The sequence below is a fragment of the Lepus europaeus genome, chromosome 9 (assembly GCF_033115175.1).
Source record: "Lepus europaeus isolate LE1 chromosome 9, mLepTim1.pri, whole genome shotgun sequence".
NCBI lineage: Eukaryota > Metazoa > Chordata > Mammalia > Lagomorpha > Leporidae > Lepus > Lepus europaeus.
In genome coordinates, this window is record NC_084835.1 from 45,872,118 (window position 1) to 45,897,941 (window position 25,824).

Genomic DNA, 25,824 nt, shown 5'->3' on the forward strand with positions numbered 1-25,824 from the left:
CCAGCCAGAATAAATATTAACCCATTTTTATAAATGACTTTATACTGCATTTGTGGATCCAGCTCCACCCAAACCCAAAACAACACTGTTTCCATAGTAACCAACAGATTTCAAAGAAGGAAAAAGGAAGGGAAGACTTCAGAACGGATAGCAATCAAATAAAACAGCCAGCATCAACAAAACATGTCAGCATTCCTTAAAACACGCAGTCAGGACCATCCTATAGTCTAATCTCCTTCCCAGAAAACGACTCATTCTACATCACCTTCTAGGAAAGCAGGCCCTCAAGAAACAACTGCAAAATTGCTTCCCTTTTAATTGAGGAACCGGGCAAATTTCTTGAGTCATTCCTGGGATTCAAATGGGAGTAGGATGAAGAAAATAATCATCTACTACACGATTTAGCACACACTGAAAGTCAGATTAATTATCAGCTGGTAATTATGAACTCTTAACTCGGCGCTGCGTATCATGTCAGAGTAGCTATTCTCTGGCTGACTGTAATGAGGAGGGAAGAGAAGCGAAAGCCAAACCTGAGAGCCAGAGAGCCAACAACCATAAAAGCCGCCCAGCAGCGTCTACTCAGAGCCAGGCTTTTCACTGGAACTTGCTCCCATCTCCGTTCCCCCAAGCGCATCTTGCATGTGGCCCGGGTGTGGCAGTTTTCTCCACATCCCTGCAAGTTCTGGGGTCTTCTGCCTGCAGACAAAATCCTAAAGCAACACCTTGGGGCAGGGTCGTGTGCAGGCCAAAAGTGGGTCGGGCAGCACGAGGGGAGCTCTGTGAACTCACGGGCCTGGCAAGTAGCCTCGCTCTCTCTTTCCTGCTGTCCCCCCCCCCACCACCACCAATTTCACAATGTGAGAGGTCAAGAACAAGAAATATTCCTACCAGGCAAAGGAGGTTATTTTGAGTCCTTGGCTCCCACTCCCCCTTAGAAAGAAGTTCCAAAGTTATCTAGTAATCCGCCCTCTCTCCCATATTCTAGTCCTGGGACCTTGGGTGGGTTACCTAACTGCCCTCTAACCTTCTGCTGTGTCAGTTTCCTCAACTGTAAGGCAGAAATAATAATAGTATCTATGGAGTTCATACAAAGATCAAACTGCACACAAAGGGCTTAACAGAACACAACAAAAAGAATGGATGGTACTACTCCTACTATTATTATTTATAATTCTTTCTTAGAGCATATACTCAAATTCTGATGGGGTTTCCTAAGGAAGCAACTCACAATATTGCAGAGAGAGATACTGAAGAAATATTTCAGGACAATTCCATTGTCAAACCCACCACTGCTCAGCACACCAGCCGGTCCTGAGTGGCATAAGCTTCAGGGGCTCTGTTTCTGGGTTTGAAAGGTACGTACCACCAGGTGAGCCTGAACCTGGCACACGGCGGAACGTTTCTTCTAACTTCTGCAAGGGGAGCAGTTCAGAGTGACCAACTGAAGTATGGTCTCCAGGACCAAGAGGAAAAAATTCATCTCATAAAGAATCTGGTACATTTAAATATTAAAAATGTCAGCCATTATTTTAATTAGATTTATTTGTTCAGATAAAACAGAATCCACAGCAACTAAACTGCATACAACTGGGCACCAGGTGACATGTGGTTTAAAGAAATTGACATGTTTGTGCTCTGATGGAGTTTACAGCCCAAAGGGGAGTGCTTCCATTGAATGAACACACACGAAAATATATATATAGTTACAAACCTTGACAAGCATTCTGAAGGAAGAGACAGGAGGGAATGCTTGAGGTTTATCAAAGACAATATTAACTCACATCTTTAAGGTTTTTCTCCTGTACCCAATATAACACAGAAACGTCATATCCCGCCAATAAACAGAGCAGATTTATGGAAGTTTTGAGGTTACAACTTCTAGCCTTTTCCATGTGGGGTTCAACACTACTGCAAGGCACTGCATTTAGCAAGAGCTACAGAAATACGATTCCTTCTTTTAAACCCAGATGAAAAGCAGGCTAAGTGTATGGTTACAGCAGACATACAAGTTGAAATATTCCAGTGATAAGAGAAGAAAAAAGGTAGAAATGAGAACGTCTACACTGGCAGCCATGCCTTCAAAGACCCCAACACGCTTTGCTCCTGGGCCACTTTATGAATCATCAACATCACAAGAATCCTAAAAGCACAGCCCACAGCTGCAGCTCCACAAAACTGCCGGGTGAACAAAATAAAAGGAACCACACTCAGATGACTCAAAGTGGTTCCATCTGACCAGGCCAAGAGCGGCACCTCAGCACAACCCCGGGGCGACTCCCAAGTGTAAAGATTTATCTGAATCTGATTTGCAACCCTATTAAGAGAGTTTCCCTTTACTTCTTCCTACAGCTTGCCTAATGGTAGAAGATGCACAAATGTAATTACATTTACATTTTATTATGAAGTCAGTGAGTCACTGGAAGTCCATGCTAGTGAGTACATTTTATTGTTTTTCATTATGTATTATGTGCTTCGTTGCCTTTAGGGCTGTATTTTTGCTGGGGGAGGAGGTACAAGTATGGAATACTTATTTCGGTGGACAACATACTTTTTGGACAGGGTTTTCATGTTTATCGCGACACGATAACTCTCACACTGGATTATCTGAACCCCATCACGTAAGAGGGGTGCCTTATTCTTGATACGGAGTAAAGATTTGGACTTCTGAGAGAGTAGGTGCAGAACTATTCATCATCAACTGATACCTGATACAAACCACACAAAGGTGACTGAGGAAATAAATGAAAAATCCAGCTTGTCTAAGAGGACTTAGGAGAGTTTGAAAAACATCTGAAGTTAAGTGTTTTCCCATGTATATATGCCTCGTTTATTATGTTTTAAAATTAATTTGAGAAAGAGAGGAACAGAAGAAAAACAAAACAACTCACATCCACTGGTTCACTCCCCCAAATGCCCCAAAGAGCCAGGGGCAGAATCAGGATACTGAATCCATGCACCCCAAGTACCAGCAGGAAACAGAAGTTAGGGGCTGCAGCCAGGAGTGGAGCTCAGGAACTCTCATGCGGGATGCAGGCGTGTTAACCACTAGGCTCAACACCTGCTCCCTGCCTCATTTTAAGTCATATTCTTCAGTGGGAGCTGGGATGTTGGCTCCACCTGCTTTAATATACACTATTTCTATCTTTGGAAGTAAAAGATGCCAAACTTGGACCCAAACATCTTCCTGTTGTCTGCAGCACTTGGAAGGAGCCTAGAACTTCAGTAAGAAGCCCGAGTCTAAAGGACAAACAAGAAAGGCACAAGGGTTCACTCTTCCACTCACCATAAGATATGGTATTAATTATTTTAGTAGATAACATGTTAGAAAGCTCTGTAGGCAGAAATTCTACTTATTTTCTTTACCCTGAAAGTGAGAAGAGAGAAGAGAGGTTTACATAATCCCATTTAATCTAACTCTCCATGCCAGGCCCATCTCCACAGAGGCCATTTAGGGAGTACTCCCCTCATAGGCAGGCATCGTACTGCAGGGCACCTTCAACTAGTCCCCCTAATGACAGTCAGGAAGATTCCTTAAAAGCCTGTCGGGGTGGGATTTGGCCTAGCAGTTAAGAATGCCAGTTGGCACACTTGCATGCCGTGTTGGAGTGTCTCAGGTCAAGTCCCAGCTCTGGCTCCAGTTTCCTGCTCACACCATGGGCGGCAGTGACGATGGCTCACGCCATTGGACTCATGTCACCCACATAGGAGACCCAGGCTCCTGGCTCTGGCCTGGCCCAGCCCTGCTTGTGTATGCATGTAACCATATACTCACTTGGTGAGTGAACCAGTGGATGAGAGCATTCTCACTCACTCACTCACTCACTCACTCTCTGTGTCTCCTATCTCTTTGCTATGCAAATAAATAAATAAATAGACTTTCCTTTTTATTCTACTTCTCAGATGGGGAAATCTAGGTTCAGGGTAGCAAAATAACTTACAAAAAGGTTGAGCAAGGGCCAGCATTGTGGCATAGTGGGTAAAAGCTGTCGCCTGCAGTGCCAGCATTCCATATGGGTGCCGGTTGGAGTCCCGGCTGCTCCTCTTCCCATCCAGCTCTCTGCTGTGGCCTGGGAAAGCAGTGGAGGATGGCTCAAGTGCTTGGGGCCCCTGCACCCACATGGGAAACTCGGAGGAGGCTCCTGGCTCCTGGCTTCGGATCGGTGCAGCTCTGGCTGCTGCGGCCATCTGGGGAGTAAGCCACTGGGTGGAAGACTCTCTCTACCTCTTGTAAATAAATCTTTTTTTTTAAAGGGGGTTGGGCAGCTAATAAATGAGTCCAGATATGAACATGGAGCCTGGTATAGCATCACACAAATGTTGGTCTCCATATGAGGGAACAAAGCAACTTTATATGCACAGCTCATTCAATCTCACAAGATCTTTCTGAGCTATGTAATAGAAGAAGAAGAAGAAATGCAACTGAATGAAACAACTGTCAAATACTGTCCCCAGGGCCAGTGCTGTGGTGCAGTGGGTTAACGCCCTGGCCTGAAGTGCCAGCATCCCATGTGGGCACCGGTTCTAGTCCCAGCTGCTCCTCTTCCCATCCAGCTCTCTGCTATGGCCTGGGAAAGCAGTGGAAGATGGCCCAAGTCCTTGGGTCCCTGCACCCACATGGGAGACCCAGAGGAAGCTCCTGGCTCATTGCTTCAGATTGGCACAGCTCTGGCCATTGCAGCCATCTGGGGAGTGAACCAGCAGATGGAAGACCTCTCTTTCTGTCTCTACCTCTCTGTAACTCTGTTTTTCAAATAAATAAAAAGTAAATCTTTAAAAAAAAATACTGTCCCCACACCATGAGTACGAATCTCTCAAAGTAACACAGCAGCATGGAGTGTCACTAAAAACCCAAAGACTCATCCTATGATTAAACGGCAGTCGCCAATACAACTGACGTATAATTGCACCACCACCCCCCACGTCTCCCTTACCTCCAAATGAATGAACGAGAAGGAACAATGCTAAACAACCTCACTACCCAGCAGAAGGGAAGCAGTTAACCACATTATGGTTTAAACCAGTGATCATCACTGGGGAGCTGCTTGATACTGGGACCTGGGGTAGGGGAGGAGTGCGCTTCTGCTCGTCACCAGGACTGGGTACAACCAAGAATGCCATTACCCTAGGAGAGGAATGTGGCGTATACAAAAAGAACTGTTACGTCTCCAGCAGTACTGATGACCTCATTGAAAAAAACACTAACTAATCAGTAAGCCCTACAACAGCAGGAAATGTCACCTCAAAGTCACCGAACAGGTCGTGCACACAGTAGGCACCTAATCAATACCTGTACGAACACTGGATGCTCTATTACACAGGCAATGTGATAGCCTTAACACAGCTACGTTAGGGAAAGAAACTGGGATACAAAGCTGTGAGCCCAAGATTATTTCAACTATATATTCTGAATTCAGAAATGGCTAACAGGAAATACACTAAAATTTCACTTTCATTGCTTCACAACAGTGAGCAAGGTTGCAATTTTTCTATTTCTAAATTATGATAGCATTTACTGTGCAACCAAAAAAAAAAAAAAAGCAAGATACACAAAAATGATGACTGTTATCTGGATATCTGTAAACAGATCTCTCACTGTCACCTTTAATTTCAGAGCACTCCAAACAAAGGTCAACAGTGTACAGCCCCTGCCTTCCACAGTCTTCCGCACCGAGGCTCCCATCTCTGGTAAGCACTCAGCAGCCGGCCCTGGGAGTCATACAAGCTCAGTTTGTGAAGCCAGTCTTTTCCCTTCTCCACCCCATACCTCCCACCTGCAGACACTGCCCACACTCTCCCAAGCCTTTGCTGCAACCTGCCCCTCCCCCACCCCCTTCCCAGCACCATCACCTGTGCTGACCTGCCCCTCTCCTGAAGCTGCCTTCCGCCTTCCTACCGCGCAGCTGCCCACCAGGGTAAGGAACACCCAGCATTCTTGTGAAACTGGCTGTGATGATCGACTGCACGATTACAATTCCCAACAGAAGGAACAGCTATGATCTCCCTAAAGGTGACAACTAGTATGAATATTAACTTTTGTCTTAAACACGTCTACCAATATATACCTTAACGGCAATGGGAGGAAGGAAAGCGCAGTCCGAGCCAACGCACAGGGAAGGAAGAGGCTGGAAGCACAAATCAAAGAGGAGCTAAGGAAGCCAGAAGCACAGCACAAACACTCAAGCCTGTGCATTTTGTTGCAGCCTATGTTTGGCCATTTGTACATAAAAATGATGTCTAGGTGCTGAGGCTATGGCGTAGCAGGTAAAGTCATCGCCTGCAGTGTCGGCATCCCACATGGGAGCCGGTTCAAGTCCCGGTTGCTCCATCCCATCCAGCTCTCTGCTATGGCCTGCGAAAGCACCCTGCACCCGTGTGGGAGACCTGGAAGAAGCTCCTGGCTTCTGGCTTCGGATCAGTGCAGCTCTAGCCATTGCGGCCAACTGAGGAGTGAACCATCGGATGGAAGACCTCTCTGCCTCTTTTCCTCTCTCTGTGTAACTCTGACTTTCAAATAAATAAATAAATAAATCTTTTTTTAAAAAAAATGATGTCTTTTCCTTGCAAAATCTTCCAGGAAGAAACTGCTCTTTCATGGAGATACCGAAGTGAAATTCTTTATGGAGGTACCCCGAGGAAGACCTAATGGAGTGGCATCCCAGGTCAGGAGTCACAGGGTGACAAGACAAAACAGAAGACAATGTCTGCAAAAAGCAGATAAGCGGTAGCAGTGGACGCCCAGGATCACTAGGGTATAAGTGCTTGATTTAGGTGTCGGGTGAAGTACTGAGACAACTCGATGGGATCTTCTCACAATCGGACCATAATCCGTGATGGAGTGTTCATTGGTGCACTGCACACACAGCACGTGAAATGAATTAATTCAGAAAATGTTCTGTCTTTGGTTTTAAATAAATTCATCAAGTGGTTGCTCAGTGCGAGCAACATGTGAACGCTTGTTTGAAGGAAGAGAATTCCTGATTTTAGAAACCCAGGAGATAAATGTTCTATTAACAGGTCCACCAACAATAATGGAAAGTGAACCACATAGGTGATTTTAAAATTTCTAGTCATCAAATGAAAAAGAAATAAAACTAAACTGAAGGATATGTTTCATTTAACCCAAGATATCAGGACTCTTATCACTTCAGCATGTACTCCCAAGTCTTCGAGATGTAGCGTGTGTTTTACACGCAGCCCTGCTCACCCCGACTGGCCACAGGCACGCTCCCTCGCCGTGACAGCACACACGGAAGGCAGTGGGCCCTGGAAGTCCAGTTCTGGAAGATCACACAGCCATGCCCTGCAGAAAATTCCTGAAGAGACTCTCCTGTGATACTGCTTTAGAAACCTAGCAGAACTCTCTGGACTGGCTCTATTTCCACCAGCAAGATCTCCACCGGATCTACGGGGAGCCTCTAAGGAATGCCTGGGTAACTTCATGCCTTGCACCTCCAGAACTGCAATGACCTCCTTAAAGCGCAGGGGGAAAAAATGAGCTCTCATTAATTAGGTTATTTTATGTATTTGTTTTTAAATTAAGGTTCCTATCTATTTAAATTGAGGTTTGGTCTTCTTCACCTTTTGTAATAAATGATTAGGTCTCTGACATGCCCCAGGAATCCTGAGCCTTGAGAATCTGTTTCATTAAGAAATTGCTCTGTCTGAAAGAAATTTACTGACACTTATCTCATTTTCCCTCCTGCTCTCGGCGAGAGACACCTACGGTTTTCAAAGACGAATGTCTAAAGATGAGGCGTCCCTGCATCGCCAGAGCCTTGAGCACGTGCTGCAGAAACTGCTTCCTCATCTGGCAGCAGTGGGTGCGCTGTGGGGGTGTGGCGCAGCGCCCTCCAGAGGGCCCAATGGAAACAGCGCAGATCGTTGCACTCCTCCCAACACCGCCATCCCAGCAAGTATTAAATACTTTTAAATACTTTTTTAAAAAGTGCCACTCAAGGCAGATCCTCAAATTCCACACACTGTGCCCCCTTCTCATTTCCACAGAATTCTTTCATTTTCACGTACGGTTCTAATGAGCTCCCAGAAAACACAGAAGTCTCCTATCAAATGCAATGGAAGCAGCACCAACTGAAGTCTGAGAGTTGTGTGGAGGCTGCCATGACTTGGCTCGGTGTTCTCATTTCCTTAATAAAACATATTTTACAATAACTCTCCATTCATGTAGTTAAAGGAAAAACAGAACATTTTCTTTCAAATCAATAAATAGGTAGCCTCAACAAAAGCAACTCTGAACTGCACAAAATCATACGAAACACAAAGTTAAGGAAACATTTCTAACTCCCTAATAACTATTCCTCTTGTGTATTTAGCTTTGCATTCATAATGCTGGAGAGATTATTTAGTGCTACATCCAACTGAGGTAAACGTGACACCTCTAGAATAGGCACCAGCAACGCACAATGCGTCAAACTGTTCAAGTGACACTGGAAAAGAATATTACCGGGTAATTCCTAATATTGAGAATTTGTCTCCATACATAAAGTACCAACTGAAAATAGATCTCCAGAATGAAATTTCCTACGATGATTAAAGTAAAAATGTGAAACCTCACAGTTTATACAAGACAAGAAACATTTGGCTGCAAATGGTTTTATAATTTTGCTAATTAAAAATTATCCCATTTTCACTTTGGATTCATCATGTAACAGAAACAGGAGTAACCTCACCATGCCAGAAACACAAGCAAATGATTAAAGTTCTACTCTCAAAAAAATCTTTAAAAGTTGGCAAAACATTTCATTAGGCTACAAATCAAAATCCTTCTGTCCTTGACATCTCTTTAATGCCTTCCAGATTCCACATCTACTTTTTTTAATTACTCACTGAATCACTCAGAAATTAAAATATGTTAAAAATACTACCCATCTTGGACTTCTGGAAAAGTCGTCTGATAAAATACAACCTTCAGGCCCCTAAATGAGCAACGGGCCCATAGTACCGCCTTCTGATTTATAGAAAGTACTCACTGCATTTCACAATGAGATAAAAAATAATATTCCCAGAACCATGCCTTCATCAGGAAATCTGCTACTTGTAAAGAATATAAACAAATACTAAAAAGGGGCCACCGTGAACTCTCTCTCGAGCGGTTTGCCAAGTGGAAATGGGTACAACGATGATTAAAAATAAAAATCACTTTCAAGCTTCCAAGGTGTTACCAACAAAATATGCTTTAAAAAAAAAAAAAAGAATGCAAGTGGCAAGGAGGTTGACTGATGAACAAATATTTCTGTGCAAAGCTAATGAAGGCAATGTTTATGGTGCACACTTATTTATTTACGCTTCCCTTCCCTGAGCCCTCCATGCGCCATGGGCGTCAGCATGTATTAATGGCACTGAAAACCAGAAAACCTTCCAACTGCAAGTTACAGTAGTCACGGTGTCAGTGGAAACAATGAGTCACAGACGTTCAACCTGGGATGAGTTGTGGCAGCACCTTGCATGTGTCACCAGTGTGTCATGTGGCATGGCTGTTGCCATGGTGAGGCTCCATGTTCAGGAAATGTGTTAAGTCTCATAGAAGGCACCCAGCCATCCCTCAAGATCCCCATGCCCATGAACGTATCTTGAAATCTTCCTACTGCCGATAACATTGTGATTGGCTTCATCTCTGAGAAGCTTGTTAAGGAGAACGGCGGGGGTGGGGAAGAAAGTCACTTGGCGAAAGCCTAGAGAAAAATGAAGTCTACCAGCCCCAGTGTCTAGGCACGCAGGCTCCAGCACTCAGAGCGGATGGCAATCGCTTCCGATTCGTTCCAATGGAACAAAAAAGTAGACTACGCGAAAAGTAGAGGGAGTGATGTTTACGTGACTTGTAGGATTCCTGTGCGGTTAAACAAAGAGGAAAGCAAACGAGACCATCAGCTACACATTTTCTTAGGCAGAACAGGAAACTGATATGGATTAAGGACATATGGATAAATCATCTTGGTCAAGCTGACCAAAAAAAAAAAAAAAAAAAAAGAAAAAAAAAAAGAAAAATCATCTTCTTAAGCTTTCTAACCTGAAGCCTCACCTTTCCCCCTGCACTGCTCTCAGGATCTGAAAAGCGGAATGAAAACAATAGCAGACTCACAGTGGTGAGGACTGGACGATGAGCAGAGGCCCGGGTACACAGTGCACTGCTGCTGGACCCGCGGGGAGAACACTGCTCCTACGGTTGCCTGGCTGGGGAGAAGGAGAAGCCCATTCCAGCACCCCGAGTTTCACGGCACGGTGAACCATCTCTTCCCCGACAGCTGCCTTAAGTGCCAGCTTCCCAAATTTGCAATTTAGGAAGTAGGTTAAGAAAAGTCAAAACATTTTCACTTCCGAATGATAAGGAGGATTTTGTGGAAAAGAGAACTCTATGTTAATGCAGACACCTACACAAAGGATGCCTCGTGGCTCCTGGTGCTGGGCAAAACCACCACGCAGGCCACAAGTCACTCAGAACTAAGAGAGGAGGATGAGAGCTGGAGAAGCAAGGCTTCTGGAGCCTGGAGAAGACTCAGGAAGGATCTGGAACTGTCCTCAAATCTTTACCAGGTTGTCTTGTAGAAGAGATGGGCTTGCAGAATCCCAAGGGGTCAAACCCAGTAATTAGGTGGAAAGCCCAGGAGCAGCAAATCTGAGTCCAACTTAAGAAGGAGCTTCCTAGCCCTCGGGGTTGGTCAAATAGATAATCAGCTTCCTCAAGGGCAAGACTATGGCCATCCCCAGAGTTATTCAAATACAGTCTGGATGCTCACAGAGAAGCAATTCACTCTCCTCCTTTGAGGTGCAGGGTTCATGGAGGGCCAAGCATAAGCTCCTGGTTCACATCTAGGATCCTTTGAATGTCCATGATGCACAGGACCATGAGACACAGATACACAGCCACCTGTCCACACCACATTCACATCCCACACGCCTGAGAGAGGCACACTCACCCTAATGATCACAAACCACACTTCTTTATTGACAGCGAGCTTCAGGGCTAACAACTAGCTATTATTTACTGAAATCTGACTACACGCCGTCTCTTTGCTAATGCTCTATGTGTATTAATTCATGACATCCCACAGTCACCTGTGAGTTAGGCGTTGTTATTCTTTCCATTTTAAATGGGAGGAAACTAAGAAACGAGGAGGTGTGGCTTGCCCAGGACTGTCTGCTGGCAGGTGGCAGAGCCAGGATGCACACCCAAGGTGTCTGGCCAGCATCCTGCCCTTCACTGCCATCCCTAGGCTGTCAATTGCATGCTAAAGGGTCTGTTTCTTAGCCCCAGATCCTGCAATGCATTTATTTTTCACTTAGCAACTTAAAAAGGAATTTGCAAAGCTTTCACCCTAACTGTACCTTTGTCATATTCTTCCACCTGTTTCATCACAATGGACTTGTGTTGTGAGGGGCTCACCTTTCATGGATGTTCATGCCCTGGGTCATCCAAGTCCCTTTCATCAGTACGCCAGATAAAGACACGTCCCTCTAGGTCATTTTCCCAGGAGATTTCTTGGAAAGCCTCCCTTTCATGTCTCTTCCTTGGCCAGCCTCCCCCCATCCCTAACTACAGAGAACTGTGAACCATACCTCCTCCATACACTTTCTCACTCCGTGCTCTTTCCTACCTTGGTCTCTGCTTTATGAAAATGCTTCTCTTCTCTGTTTCCTTAAACTTCTCAAGCAGTTATTAATACTGCCTTCGTGTGCTCATTAGATTTTTGCACTATTTCATAAACAACATATATTCTTGGGGCCAGCACCATGGCTCACTTGGCTAAACCTCTGCCTGTGGTGCTGGCACCCCGGGTTCTAGTCCTGGTTGGGGTGCCGGGTTCTAGTCCCGGTTGCTCCTCTTCCAGTCCAGCTCTCTGCTGTGACCCGGGAGGGCAATGGAGGATGGCCCAAGTGCTTGGGTCCCTGCACCCTCATGGGAGACCAGGAGGAAGCACCCGGCTCCTGGATTCATATTGGCGCAGCACCAGCCGTGGTGGCCATTTGGGGAGTGAACCAACGGAAGGAAGACCTTTCTCTCTCTCTCACTGTCTAACTCTGCCTGTCAAAAAAAAAATATATATATATATATTCTTAAAAGCAGTCTTAAATTTAAAAATAAATGTTGATTTGTGTCTTCTAGAAAATTCACCTTGATTTCAACTGGTAAAACGTAAGAGCGCAACACATTTTAGGAAACACTGGGTGTGCAGCAAAATCCTGAGTCTCTTTCTGAAGCCCACTCTGACTCGGGGACCCATCCTGCCTTTCACTTCATCTCTCACTAGCCTCACTTTTACTTCTAGTTCTGTATTTTTCTTATACTAAATAGAGGGCTGCGGAACAGGCATCTGGCCTTGTGATTAAGATGCCCACATCGGAGAACCTGGATTGGAGCTCCACCTCTGGCTCCTGACTCGAGTCTCCTGCAAACGCAGACCCCAGGAGGCAGCAGGCGATGGCTCAGTTAATTGGGTTCCTGCCACCCCCAGAGGCCAGATACCAAACTGAATCCCCAGCTCCGGGCTTCCGGCTTCCGCCCCAGCCTGGCCCCAGCTGTTGCCAGGAACTGCGGAGTGATCCAACAAACAGGACAAATGGGACAGCCCATCTCGAGATGAGAATTAAGGAAGAGCTGATGACGTTCTTATTTCATCCGAAACGGAAGACAAAGACTGACGCTGGATGCCCGTGACTGAGCACAGAGAGCTGAGCCCTCTCCATCGCTTCAGGCTCTGACGGCTTCGAGACTACAGTCTGGCAAACTGCGGGCCCGTGGGCCACATCCAATTTGCTACCATTGAGCTAAGAATAGTCTTCACTCCTAAAGGATTGGGTGGAAATGAAAATAATACTACTACTTAGTGACAAGTGAAAAGTATGTGAAATTCAAATTTCAGTGTCTGTAAATAAATTTTACTGGAACATAGCCATGCCCATTCATTTACATATCGCCAATGGCTGCCATGCGTTCTGCACGGAGCATTAAGACGACGCAGGGGACCAGGCAGCTCACAAAGCCTGAAATATTTGCTATTAGCTTCTTTACAGCAAAGCTTTGCTGGGCTCAGATACAGACAGAGAAGTTATAATACTCAGACATACACATACTTTTAAAAAATTATTTATTTATTTATTTTGAAAGGTAGAAAGAGATAGGGATTGACAGAGACAGAGAAATTTCCCATGTGCTGGTTCACTCTCCAAACACCCGCAACAATGGCTGGGACTGGGTCAGGCTGAAGCTGGGAGCCAGGAACCCAGTCCACAGGTGTTAGAAACCCAACTACTCAGGGCCAGCACCGTGGTATAGTGGGCTAAGCCTCCGCCTATGACGCCGGCATCCCATATGGGCGCTGGTGCATGTCCTGGCTGTTCTACTTCTGATCCAGCTCTCTGCTGATGGCCTGGGAAAGCAGTAGAGGATGACCCAGGTGCTTGGGCCCGGGTACCCACATAGGGGACCGGAAAGAAGCTCCTGGCTTCTGGCTTCAGATCAGCTCAGCTCTGGCTGTTGCGGTCATTTAGGGTAGAACCAGTGGGTGGAAGAACTTTCTCTGTCTCTCCCTCTCTCTGTAACTACCTCTCAAATAAATAAATAAATCTTAATAAAAAGAAACTCAATGACTTGAGCCATCCCCACTGCCTCCCAGGACGTGTAGCAGCAGGAAGCTGGAGTCAGGAGCCCAGTCTAGCACCGGATATGAGCCTAGAAGCAGCATCTTTACCACTTTGTCAAATGCCTGCCTCTCTTTTTTTAAATTGCAAAAGTTTTCCCAAAAACTCAGTGGTAGAAAAAAAAAGGGTATCGGTAGCCCCCAGGTACTCGGCACCAGAGCCAGGTAAAAAGCTCTATTTTGGGAACTGGGCACCGACTGGAAGCACCGACACCCAGCGACCGGTGCCAGCCAGGCCTCTGCTCCTGCCAGCTCAGGTTGTGGCTCCCTGATTTCTCATGCAGTGCTGCAGACTGTTCACCATCTAAGGGGAAACTATCCTGATACCTTTTTAAAGCAGCAACATTATTAACAATTAAAAAGCAGTTGCCATTCCACATGCACAATAACTTTCTTATATTTTAATATGCATATCCATAGTCTGATTATAACAGCGTGGCGAGATTGACAGGAAATGACTGAGTGTAATGGCTCCAAAGGAGACACTACATTGATCAGTAAATAATACACGTTTCTTGAAACTGTCTAACTGCATATTTACACTTGTCAACCCTCGTACACGCTGAAGACAGAATTCCTTTTCAAACATCCATGGATAAAACCTAATACTGATTTTTAAAATGTTTTTATGACAAAAGACATGCTTCTCCGCTATCCAAGGATAAGGTTTGAGCCTGATCCACCACACAGTGCCACCTGCAGCATTCGCCGGTGCAGCCTGAGTCTTCTCGGTCACGTGGAGGTGTGTGCAGACGTCTGCACAAGGCAGAGAGGCAGCTGCGCGGAGCATGTGTCTGGTCTGGTGCCTTGCAAGGTGCCACGTGCCGCCTGCAGGACTTTTCACAGCCAGCCCCACTCTCCATGCCCCCACTCGGCAGAGGAGGAGAGGGAGACTCGGAGAGAGATGATGCGCAGCCGAGGTTTCACCGTGAATGGACCTGGGGCCAGGAGATGAAGTGATCCACTCAAGGGTCAGAGCTCACGCTCTCCCTACGCAGGCCGGGGGCCTGGGAATCTGGATTTCACACGCTTGCCCAGGCAGTCCTGGGGTCAGAGCCTTGGCAGGAGAGGAGAAGAAAATCACACTGGCTTGGGTTCAAGTCTTCTCTGCTCCCTGGCAAACACCACTCAGGGGAGGAGCCCTGCGCAAAGCCATGGCCCCTGCACGACAGCCCCTGCCACATCACACAGGCTCGCCTGCGACAAGCTCCCAAACTCCCATCACCCTAGAGTTAGTCAGGGAGTGCTCTGCTGCCAGGTGAAGCTATCTGCAGATGTCCTCAGCCTTCCTTCCACTCCTGGCCTAAGGAGGTTAGCTTCTCCCCACGCTCAGTACCGCTAATTACACTGCCCCAGCAGCTCAGGGCTGGCTGGTCTGGGGACAAGGACAGGGGTACAGAGACCAGTCCTACCTTGTGGCTGAGGTGTCAAGCAAGAGACTGGACAGAGAACTAGACGGGGCCCTTATCTCACCCCCCACATACACATACCCGCAGCACCTTTTTTTGATACAAGAGGTCAAAAATATTAAAAGGTAGCAGAGTACAAGGAGCACACTTAAACCCACTGCACAGATTCTCCACGCATCAAGGCTCTGCCCCACTTTTTCTTTCCTTCTGACTATTTGCAAAGGAAATATCAAATGACGTGTCGCTTCCTCCTAAAGTAATTTAATATGCGACTTTTAAAAACTGGGAGAGAGAAGTTCTGGGATCAAGTCACCTGCGCAGGGGTGAGGGACTCCGGGAGCTGCCAGCGGCCGGAGCGGCTGCGCTTCAGAAGGGAACTGAAGAAAGCACGCATTGCCGAGCCCGACGTCACAACTCTGGGGAGGCGCTCAGACGGGAGGAAGAGGCCAGCAGGTGAGGAAGATCTGGGGGGGGGGGGGGGGGATGCTGACTGTACCGCTGACCCTGTAAACGTCTTGTCTCTAGATAGAGCTGCAGTTTTCAGAGAGCTGGATTCCATCTCTTTCGACAAGATGAGTAGAAACTACAACACCGGCCCTGCTGGCATCACGTGACGAGCCCTTAAAGGACCATGTACTCTGCAGCCAGGGCTATAGTGAAGCCGCCTGTTGCAACACCAGCATTCCCATAGTGGAGTGCCGGTTCCAGTTCTGGCTCCACTTACCACCAAGCTCCCTGCTAATGAGCCTAGGAAGCAGCAGGTGATGGTCCCTACTACCCAGGTGGGAGACCTGGATGGAGTTCTTGGCTCCTGGCTCCTGCTCCAGGCTTTGGCCTGGCTGATCCCCAGCTGTTGTGGCCATTTGGGGAGGGAAACACTGGATAGAAGATCTCTTTCTCTTTCTCTCTCCCTCTCTATCACTCTGCCTTTCAAATAAATACAATAAATCTTTAGGGAAAAAAACAAAACAGAACAAAACTAAACATGGCATCAACTCAAAAGACAACGACGAGGAGGTAGGATGCCCTTGTGGTTAAGTCGAAGACTTTGAAGCTGGCCCAACTTGGGGTACATTCTGCTTCTGCTTCTTGCTCTGTGGTCCTGAGCATGTGACTTAAGCACTGAGTTTCTGTCTTTTCAACAAGGAACCCAGAACAGTAACCCCCAGAACACAGAGTCGCTGTCAGAATTTAACAAGACAGCTCTGTGATCGCCAAACCAGGGACTGGCCCAGTGAATGCCCCGTGAAGGGCTGCCCATGACCGTTTGTTACAAATTTTATTAAAAGGACTTAAGAAGATTAAAAAAAAAAAAAAGATTCCATCTCCTCTCTCATGAGCCTGTATCAATCAACTGTTTTCAGCCACACAGAAGGCCATGCTGAGGCAAACCTGAGAGCCACCATCTAAACAGGCCACGACCAGGGCCGACCCATCTGGTCATCCTTGAACAAGGTCAATCGCAGCATCCTAGGGATAGGGACTAAGAGGCCAACAACCCACACGTTCACCTCCAATTGCTTTCCAAAACTCAGGTTGCCAGGACCAGGACAAATAATAAACACCATGGGGAAATGAAATTAAAATGTACATTAATTAAATGTGCTAATCACTCGTTCTGCTTCAAGACGGAATTTAAATGATGGCATTCTCAACAGCTTACACATACACTGACTGGAAATCTCCATTTCTTGGCCTCTGTCTTTACTCGAACCAAGTTAGGAGAAGACCGAATATCTTCAACAACTTCTTGCAATCTAGTCTAAGTTCCTAGAATTTTACATCACGGAAGATATCCTGTGAAACAGAATAGCTAAGTGCCTTCCTTCCCTGGTACATCTTGCTTCGGCGTATTGATAAACACCAAGATTAATATGCAAAAAGGGATTGCAAGGAACTTGCCCTGCCCACATCAGCACCTGGCACACGTCTGTGCCCCTCCCTCTGAGAAAAAAAAAAAAACCTGCACTCAGAGAGTGAAAGTCGGGGTCTGTTTCTCACACCACACTTCCTTGCTATGCGAGGAAGCCTCACTTGATGCACATGTGTGAAGAGGACAAGCACAGTCCCTTTTTTGTCCCTTCCAAAGTTACAGAACTTAAAAAATAAAAAGAAACTGTAAAACCATAATGTTTCACACACACCATACCAAAACCAGATGAAGGGCAGAAAATAAACTATGTAGTGAATCAGACAAATTCGGCACATGCATGTGTCAAAAATGTAATCACTACACAAGCCCATCGCTGCCAAAACTGTTTGTGGGTAAGAGTCTTGCACGCACATAGCAAACAGGCTACCTGTCCACTGTGCGCTGCGTTAGCACTGGGCACAGAGGACACAGACTGCTCAGCAGCCATCTGCCTCATCTGTGACGTTACTTCTACTTTTACAAATCGTGAATCTGTAGGCTTTCCTGAAAGAACTTAGGTGAAAGAATTCTAAGGCTACATCCACATTCCAAGAGGATATGATCAATTAATGATGTCTGCCTGAGGCACAGTAATGGACAAAGGTAGTGTGTCAAGAGTGTTGGCCTCCCTTGGTTTAGGCAAAAGGTTCAATGTTTTGTGTACTTGTTATATGAACAAAAGCCTGTCCGATACATTAAGCATTTACTCTACAGTGAATCCGTATGTCCAGAAAAATGTGTATATAATCCCATAAGGGGTTTAGAGAGGAATGGAAAATATCTGTAATATAAATGCAGATTACCTTTATTACAAACTTGGATCATATTCTCAATCCTAAACTAATTTCCTATATCATAAAACCTATATTCAATTTTATAAATAGCATACACCAGGAATCATAAATTCAGCTAATGCAGAAATTTAACAGATTTTTTAAAATAAAAGTGAGAAAAGGCTGTTTTAGAGCAAGTATGTGACAGGACAGAAAGGGTTCTTTCTTTGAAGATATGTTTTTCCCTCTGACTCTCCCTCCTTGGGGATATAACTAGAGAAGAAATAAATTTCTCAGCTAATATATATGAAGTAACATGTTTAACATTATCCAATGAATTTATATCTACCTGCACCATATAAATTTATCTCACATAAACTGCCACCTCCAACAGAATTCATTAAAACAATGTTATAGCTTCTGAATTAAATGCAATCTTCTAATTGGAATTTAATCTTACAATAGTAGTTGGTGGATTTTCTTTTTTAATTGACAAACGGAATAATTCATTAGTTTGTCTTACAGTCCTGTCTGAAGAATTTAAAAGTGCATTTGACATGGGGGGCGGGGGAGGGCAGTGACGGGCTGGCCATGCTCAGAGGAAGCAGGGGGCTCGTGAGGAAGGTGGCAGCTCTTCCACCTCCTTCCAGAACCAGCCCGGCTGCTGATGGGCAAGAAAGGATGGACTTCCTCTCACCACCCTGAATTACTACCTTCCCAACCGATTCCATTACCTCCATGTGACTGTCACGTTAATTTCTGATCTTCATCAAGCCAGACAATGGTTTCCACCACTGGCCCCGAGCCAATTAGCCTTGTGGAAAATATTCAGCCAATTACATTACTTGTATTAGGTTAGGGACTGGGGAGAAAGGCCAAATAAACGCCTCGAAAATACTTCAGAGATAAAATGTAAGTTGACACTGTCTCCACACGCTGGGGCCCACGTTATACAATCTGATAGGCAGCTGCCAGCACTCATAACAGCTTATTAAATCTAGCCTCTCTTTATGGCACGAGCGAAGATCTGTATTTTTTACCAATATTAGGTTCATTGTGTTATGAAAGAGACCAAAATACTTAAGATCATTCGCTCCGGCTTATAAAACCTATTATATAGTTTATTAAATTGTTAAAATTACTTTTCAGAGTCAAAATTTCAGGGACTGGAAATTTAAGCACAACAAAGTAGCTTCGCCACCGACGGGCTGCAGCGCAGAGGAGCCCGCCAGCCGGCTTTCCTGTCCCAAAACACCTGCCAGCTGCACCCACCTTCTCCCGGAAGCTACAAAGCCACCACCCCACCCCAAAACCAATGATAAAAAAAAAAATCCATGTCTTCCAGTTTTATGTAGAAGTGCAAGGCACTCCTGGTCACACAGCAGCCCCTCACCAAGTGGAGGAGTGAGAAGGATGTAATTTTCCATGTTTTTACCTCCTCTTGGGAAGTCGAACACTAGGAACTTGATCATGAGAGACATCAAAATAGGAATTACAGGCGAATAAGGGAAAACAACAGTGGGCAAATAAGATACAAGCACATCACGTGACGCTCACACTCTCACACCCCATCCATGAGCACGGAGAACGTCTTGGAAGGGACAGTGCGATGCCACAGCAGAGGCTGACAAACCAGCCGGCATTTTCACTCTGTCTCCTCAACTCTTCTAAACTCGGTGCAAATGCAGACTGCTATCATCCCATTTATTAATAACCCCGCGGCCAGCTGCCTGTTAAACCTGCAACAGGCTCCGCCACTGCTCACTCCTGGGGTCCGGGCTGTGCATGACATAGCTACTGGGGTACGGCTTCAGTCTCGTGAAACGGGAGTCCATTGCGATGGCCTCTTGGTGCTCAGCGGCATTAAAGAACCCCACACGAAGGGCCCCAAAGTGTGCAGGCCTCCTTTCTGTTCCTGCCTCCTAAATTAATGTATGATACCAGCAAGCTGTCACCAATAATCAAGGACTATACCCACAACCTGACCTTAAACACTCTGCCACCATGATCTATGTGTATGTGCCATGTCTCTGGTAGTTTCATTTTCTTGCATTTGAGTGAGGGAATCTGTTGTCCTTGCTGCCTAAACCTGTGGCTCTCACCTCGTCCACCGCGAGAACACTTAACCATGAAATAAATGTTTCACTCAGAACCAAGAGTTTATTTTGAGCCCAAATGCATCAGATTATCAGCTGTCATGATTAACTGGTGTTTCTTCTGGTCACTCAATAAACTCTAAAGTTCTCAGAGGCATAGGACTGTGAATACATTTTTGACGATGGAGGCACTAACTATCAGATGCGCAATGCATGGAAGAACAGGCTAGGGCATCATGGAGGGTGAGAAGCAGTCCTAGGGCACACCTTGAGGGGAACTGGGAGGAGGGTAAAAGGCAGAACACATGCTCCAGGTACGGGGGCTGGCATAGCTCCACTTCCTACCGAGAATACAACGAACGGAAGTTTATTACCATCTAATAAGTTACAAACCACTTCCACATTTAGAAAGAAAAAGTATTCAACTGAATCTAACAATACAGTTTTTTTCCAACAAGAGATCATTTTCATTACAGTTCTTCAGATTGATTTTTCAGAGAGTGGGACTTACCCAATTGAAATTAATGAATAAAATGAGCCTCATCCTCAATAATTCCATTCATGTGGTTTTGTTAAATTTCATACATCAATGTTATGCTAGTGAGGTTGAGTCAGACTCTCTCAATGCTGAAGACAGAGATGACAGGTAACCTAAAACCTGAACCTGCTGCTCTCCAGTACCTTCAGAATTCCAACCCCTGTATGCATTCTCACGTGTATCTCAGACCTCAGACTTTGCTCTTACCTCTAACTGGATCCTCCAAAGCTTTTCTAAACATATGCCACCGGCTCACTACCGTACAGACACTCACGAAAGTCTATCAGAGCTGCAGGGCAGTGGGGAACCAGAGGGCTTGCCTAAGACCACCCACTAAATGAACCAAGATCGCTAGTGCCCCGAATTCCACAACTTCCTTAGCCATTGCTTTACCATCTAACCTAATGTACTGACAGTGTAACAAGGGTGAAGGAGATAGAAGACTTAATTTTTTTTTCCTCTCTCTAGCTTCAGGAAAATAGAAAGCAAAGCACCAGTAGTCAGGGAAGAAACAAGCCAACAGGCTGTCTGAGAATAATCTGGTCTCTAATATTTGGGCTAGTTGCTTCAATAAAGCCTTTAAAAAAAATCTATAAAATCAGAGGAATTTTTTTCAAAATGACCTCTGGCTACAAAATCCTTGAAAATCTGGCCCAAATAGCTAAATGTATAACAACGTGTTCAACAGACACATACCAGACGAGGTTTACTGAGCTCAACGGGCTGTGCTAACCTCTCTATGTAACTGAGATAAGGGCAAAGGAGCCTTGACTGGGGAACAAATAACTAGCATCCATTCCTGACCAAACTCAGGGACTCAAGACACCCCGGTGATACTACATGGACTTCAGCTGTCCCACGTGTAGATGGAAGAGATTTAACTGACAATTTCCAGGGCTCTTCTAACCTGCTTGCTTTGTTGTAAACATAGGAAATCGTAGAAGAGACAGAGTGATCTCTCACAGATCAGGCAACTATTAGGTTTCTCAAATTCTAAAATAGTGGGTTTTCCCCTACACTTCTCTCCGTTAAATAAAATCTGTTTCAAACACAACTCTACCAAGACAAACAAGGTGAGTTTCTAACAATGCCTTCGACCACTAAATGCCAGTCAATACAAAACCTGAAACCAAGTAATTCCTCCTAAAACTGACCTCATCCTATGACAGAGCTACCACTGAACGCTGTCAGTGATCACCCAAAACATGTGGCCTCCACCAATTATCCTCTCTGATAACGGCAAATCGCAACGGTGCTTTACCACAAGGAAACCATCAACTTCTGAGGAAAATGATGGCAGCTAGCCAACGTGGAAAACTCACGGAACAGAAAAATATCAAGTTCCCGCTAGCCCACCCCTACAAATTCAATGAATAAACTATGATTTTAAAAAACGCCCAGAAGTTTTTTGAGAATCCCAAGTATCCCATGCTTTCTCAAGAGCACTATCATGTGGAAAGCTCAGGATGGGACTCACTCACTGAACAAATCAGATTCAAATTTCCCCAAAGATGGACTAATTATGGTCTTCCAGCAGGTCATGTGATCACTAAGTTGAAATGGGACCAAAAATTGGGACTCATCCAGTTGTGCATGTGGTGCTAATTTCAATAGCCCACGCCTCGGACTCCATTCAAAACAGATAAGCAAATCACAAAAGCCCTCCTGAGCCCACTCTGCCACTGGTACATCCTTAGCTTGTTGCAGGAAGTACCTAGGTAGATCTCCCTGGAAAACAATGGCAGAATTTATCTCTTCTTCCAAAACGAGAACCTCTCATTCTCAGTGGGCAGCTGCCCTGCGGGTCTTTTTGTCTTGTGAGTAATAAGGTGAACAGTCACAAACATGCACTCACCCTTCCGGCTAGCAGGCATCACAACCGTCCACTCATGGTTGACAGCAGATGAGGGAAGGGACCGAAGCCCTCACCATTGCCGGAACGCGGCGCTGGGAAACTGGAATTGGCAGCCAAAGCTCCTGGGACACTACAACACAAAAATATTTTTTACACATAACTAAGACGTAACTTCTAAAACCACCACTTCCTTACACTTGAAAACAGCAAGGCACACACACACGCTGGAGGTGGGGGAAATCACCGCTCTGCCGAGGGTATACCGATGCCTCGAGCCCAAGGCTGTCGGATACAAACCGGAAACGGTGTTTTGAAAGATGCACTTGTCAACTGCTTCACCCTCTACGCTGGAAAGGCTCCGTATTTCTTATGGACTTTGCAGCAAGTATTTTAAATACTTCAGCATGACAAAAACACTATGCCCTGTTAGAAAGCGTTCAGGTTAACATCAAGCTGTTTTAACTCAAACTCTTTTTTTATTTGTTTGTTTGAAAGGCAGAGTTATAGAGAGACAGTGAAAGACAGAAAGGTCTTCTATCTGCTGGTTCACTCCTCAAATGGCTACAGAGACTGGGGCTGGGCTGAGCCAGGAGCCAGGAGCCAGGAACTTCTTCCTAGTTTCAAACAGCACTTGGGTCATCTGCTGCTGCTTTCCCGGGTGCATTAGTAGGGAGCTGGATCAGAAGTGGAGCCACCAGGACATGAACTGGAGCCCATATGGGATGCCAGCATCGCAGGTGGCAGCTTTACCAGCTACGCCACAACACTGGTCCCTTAACTCAAATCTTACTTAGACATATGCACACTCCTAGGAAGTAATGATCTTCTGCAGCAGATGAAAATATTAAATAATGATATTAAACTATTTTAAAATATTGATGATGATGATGATGAACACAACTAATAAAAGAGGCAACCATCATTATTTATTTTTTTCTCCAAAATAATTCTGTTACTCTACAAATCGTTGTGAATGACACAAGGAGAAACACTCACAGAGATACTTGCATCAACGTTGAATATCCGGTGGAGTCACCAGGGTTCAAGACTGAGAGGCCTGAACCCTGGACTCCACATCGTGGTCAATCAGCCATGCAATGAACATCTCGGGATCCCAGGCTCTTCATGTACAAGGCCAAGTCCCTTCTGCCTTGAAGTACCTCTGTCTTTTCATAAACCATATGTCTTCTAAATAGCCTAGACTACTGAATTTTCTTTCAAGCTTCTTGTGTAAGAAGAGATTTTTATCACAAATCACTCTCATGCCAACTACCATCCGAGATGTGTTGTGAGGGTAGGTGTTGGTTCTAGTAGTTACGACACCTGTGTTTCAAATGCCTGGATTCAAGTCCCAGCTCTGCTCTCAATTTCAGCTCCTACTGACCTAGACCCTGGGGGACCTGGATTAGGTTCCTAACTCCAGGTTTCAGTCTGGCCCAGCCCTGGCTTCTGTGGGCATTTGGGGAATGAACCAGTGAGTGGGAGATCTGTCTGTCTCTCTCTTTCTCTGCCTCTCAAGTAAATAAATAAACATGTGTTTGAAAAAGATGTGTTGTGGCACAGACCTGTCCAAGTGCCTGGAGGAAGTCTCACCTGGGTACCAGTACCCAACTCTGGTGAGCTGGCACCCCCAGCGGCTGATGGCACCCCTTGGCGCCCCACAGCCAGCTTCCGTTCCTCTGCAGGGGCCACAGTTCTAAGTCGTGAGGATAACCTGCCCAAATGCACCCAACAACGCTGCTTCTCAAACTGTAATGTGCCTGGGCACCACGTGCAGAGCTTTTCCAAACAGATTCCTGGGCCTACCGCAGAGACGCTGACGCAGTAGGGCAGAAAGGGGCCTGAGATTCCATATGTGTGACAAGCCGCCAGGGGATGGTGACACTGTCCATCACGGACTGCACTTCGAGCACAAATGACAAAGCCCCATTCTCCAGGTCCACAAACAGCATTCCCAAGGCTCCCAGAGGCTCCCAAAGCTGTGGAGTCGATGTTTGAGGGCAAACAGGAAGAGGCGTACGTAATTCCGTCACTCTGACGTGAACCTCCAACCACCAACCCACTCAGTTACTCCAGGCAAGGCAGATGCAGTGCCCTCCCTTCTGTTTCAAGTAAGCCCCTGCTTGTCCAGGCTCAAGGTTAGCCCCTTTGCTATTCCAGCTACCGAGAACCTATGAGCCTACTCCTTAGTGGCTTCTTATCCTTGGGTCTTAGAGACATAAGCCCCTTTAAGAACTTGCCCATCTACTTAAGCTAGGGCTCCACTTACCCTGAACTGTATCATTCTATGTGCTTATTCCATTTTATTATAATCTGTGTTTTGTTTAAGTTATAATCTGTACCTTTCTTTCATCTATTCACCTGTCTTCCCCTCAAGGTTATAAGCTCTATGAGAGAAAGGAACTGTTTTGTCCATCATTGTATTCTAAAGTACTTCAGAAATATGCCTGGCACATACCAGGCAGCTCATACAAATTCTTTTGAGTCAACAAATGGAATCAATAATCGAAAGAATTCTTCAGCATCTTGTAAAAATGTGATTGCCATTTATTAAAATCTCACTATTTTGTGCTAGATATTGTTTTAGGTACTTTACAAGTTATTGCATTTAATTATATTCTTACAACAAAGCTGCCGGTGGATACTACTATTATAAGCTCAATATGCAGATAAAAAGCTAACACACACAGAGTTTTAGTAGCCTGATTCTACAAAGCTTACACCCGTGAGAATCCTACATTTTTTTTCCAGCCAGTGCAATAATTCAAAAACGTTGAGTGCCTATCTTGTGACAGAACCTTTGTGACTCAGCCTTGCTGGGAAGTGAGTTTTGGCTGTGAGGTCCCACAGAAGATACTAGGTAGCGGTGATGGCTCAAGTAGTTGGGTCCCTGCCACCTCCGTGGGAGAGCTGGATACAGTTCCAGGCTCCCAGCTTTGGTCTCAGCCCAGCCCCCAGCCACTGAAGAAGGCATCTGGGGAGTGAACCAGAGGCTTGGAGGAGTGCACTCTCTCTCCTGCATGCTCTCTCCCTGCCTCTCAAATAAATTTAAAAAAAAAGCCAGTGAGGATAGAGAGCTGGGAGATGTCATGCAGGAACTCAATTTCCATTCTGTTTGGGAGTCTGGCTAAGACATCAGCTGGCCAAACAATGCCCTGACAGCAGGATCATTAGTGCTGCCTTGCTTGGCTTCCAATACATTCGAGTAACCGGGTGCATCCAAAAACCAGGGAAGAACCAACACTGTGGTTTGTGGAGTATTTTGGTTTTGTCTCTATGTGTGTTTTGTTAAGAACTCAACAGATGCAAGACCCAATTCCACCTTCATGGAGCTCTGTAACTAACGGAAATATTTAACTGCTCTGAGCCTTAGAAATGAAAAATCCAGCAACTGAAGTAAAGAAACATACGAGAAGACTGATATCCAAATAAATTATCCAGAATACAGCCCAGAGGCAGAAACTGTCTACCTAGAATAGTATACCCAGGAACACTATCTTACAAATCTGAGGGTGAAATAAGAGCTTTCCAGACCCAAAAAAACAAAAAAGTTTATCACCCCTCTATAAGGGTGTTCCTAAAGATT

General features: G+C 45.5%; 1 protein-coding gene across 4 annotated transcripts in view; it reads right to left on the reverse strand.

Moving 5' to 3' along the window:
• Window positions 1-25,824, reverse strand: part of FOXP1 (forkhead box P1) — a 625,834-nt gene that overhangs the window by 505,825 nt on the left and 94,185 nt on the right. For all 4 annotated transcript variants that reach the window (XM_062201264.1, XM_062201263.1, XM_062201262.1 and 1 more), the window contains exon 2: window positions 22,239-22,368. The gene's annotated coding sequence lies outside the window, so the exon portion shown is untranslated. The remainder of the gene's footprint in view (window positions 1-22,238; window positions 22,369-25,824) is intronic.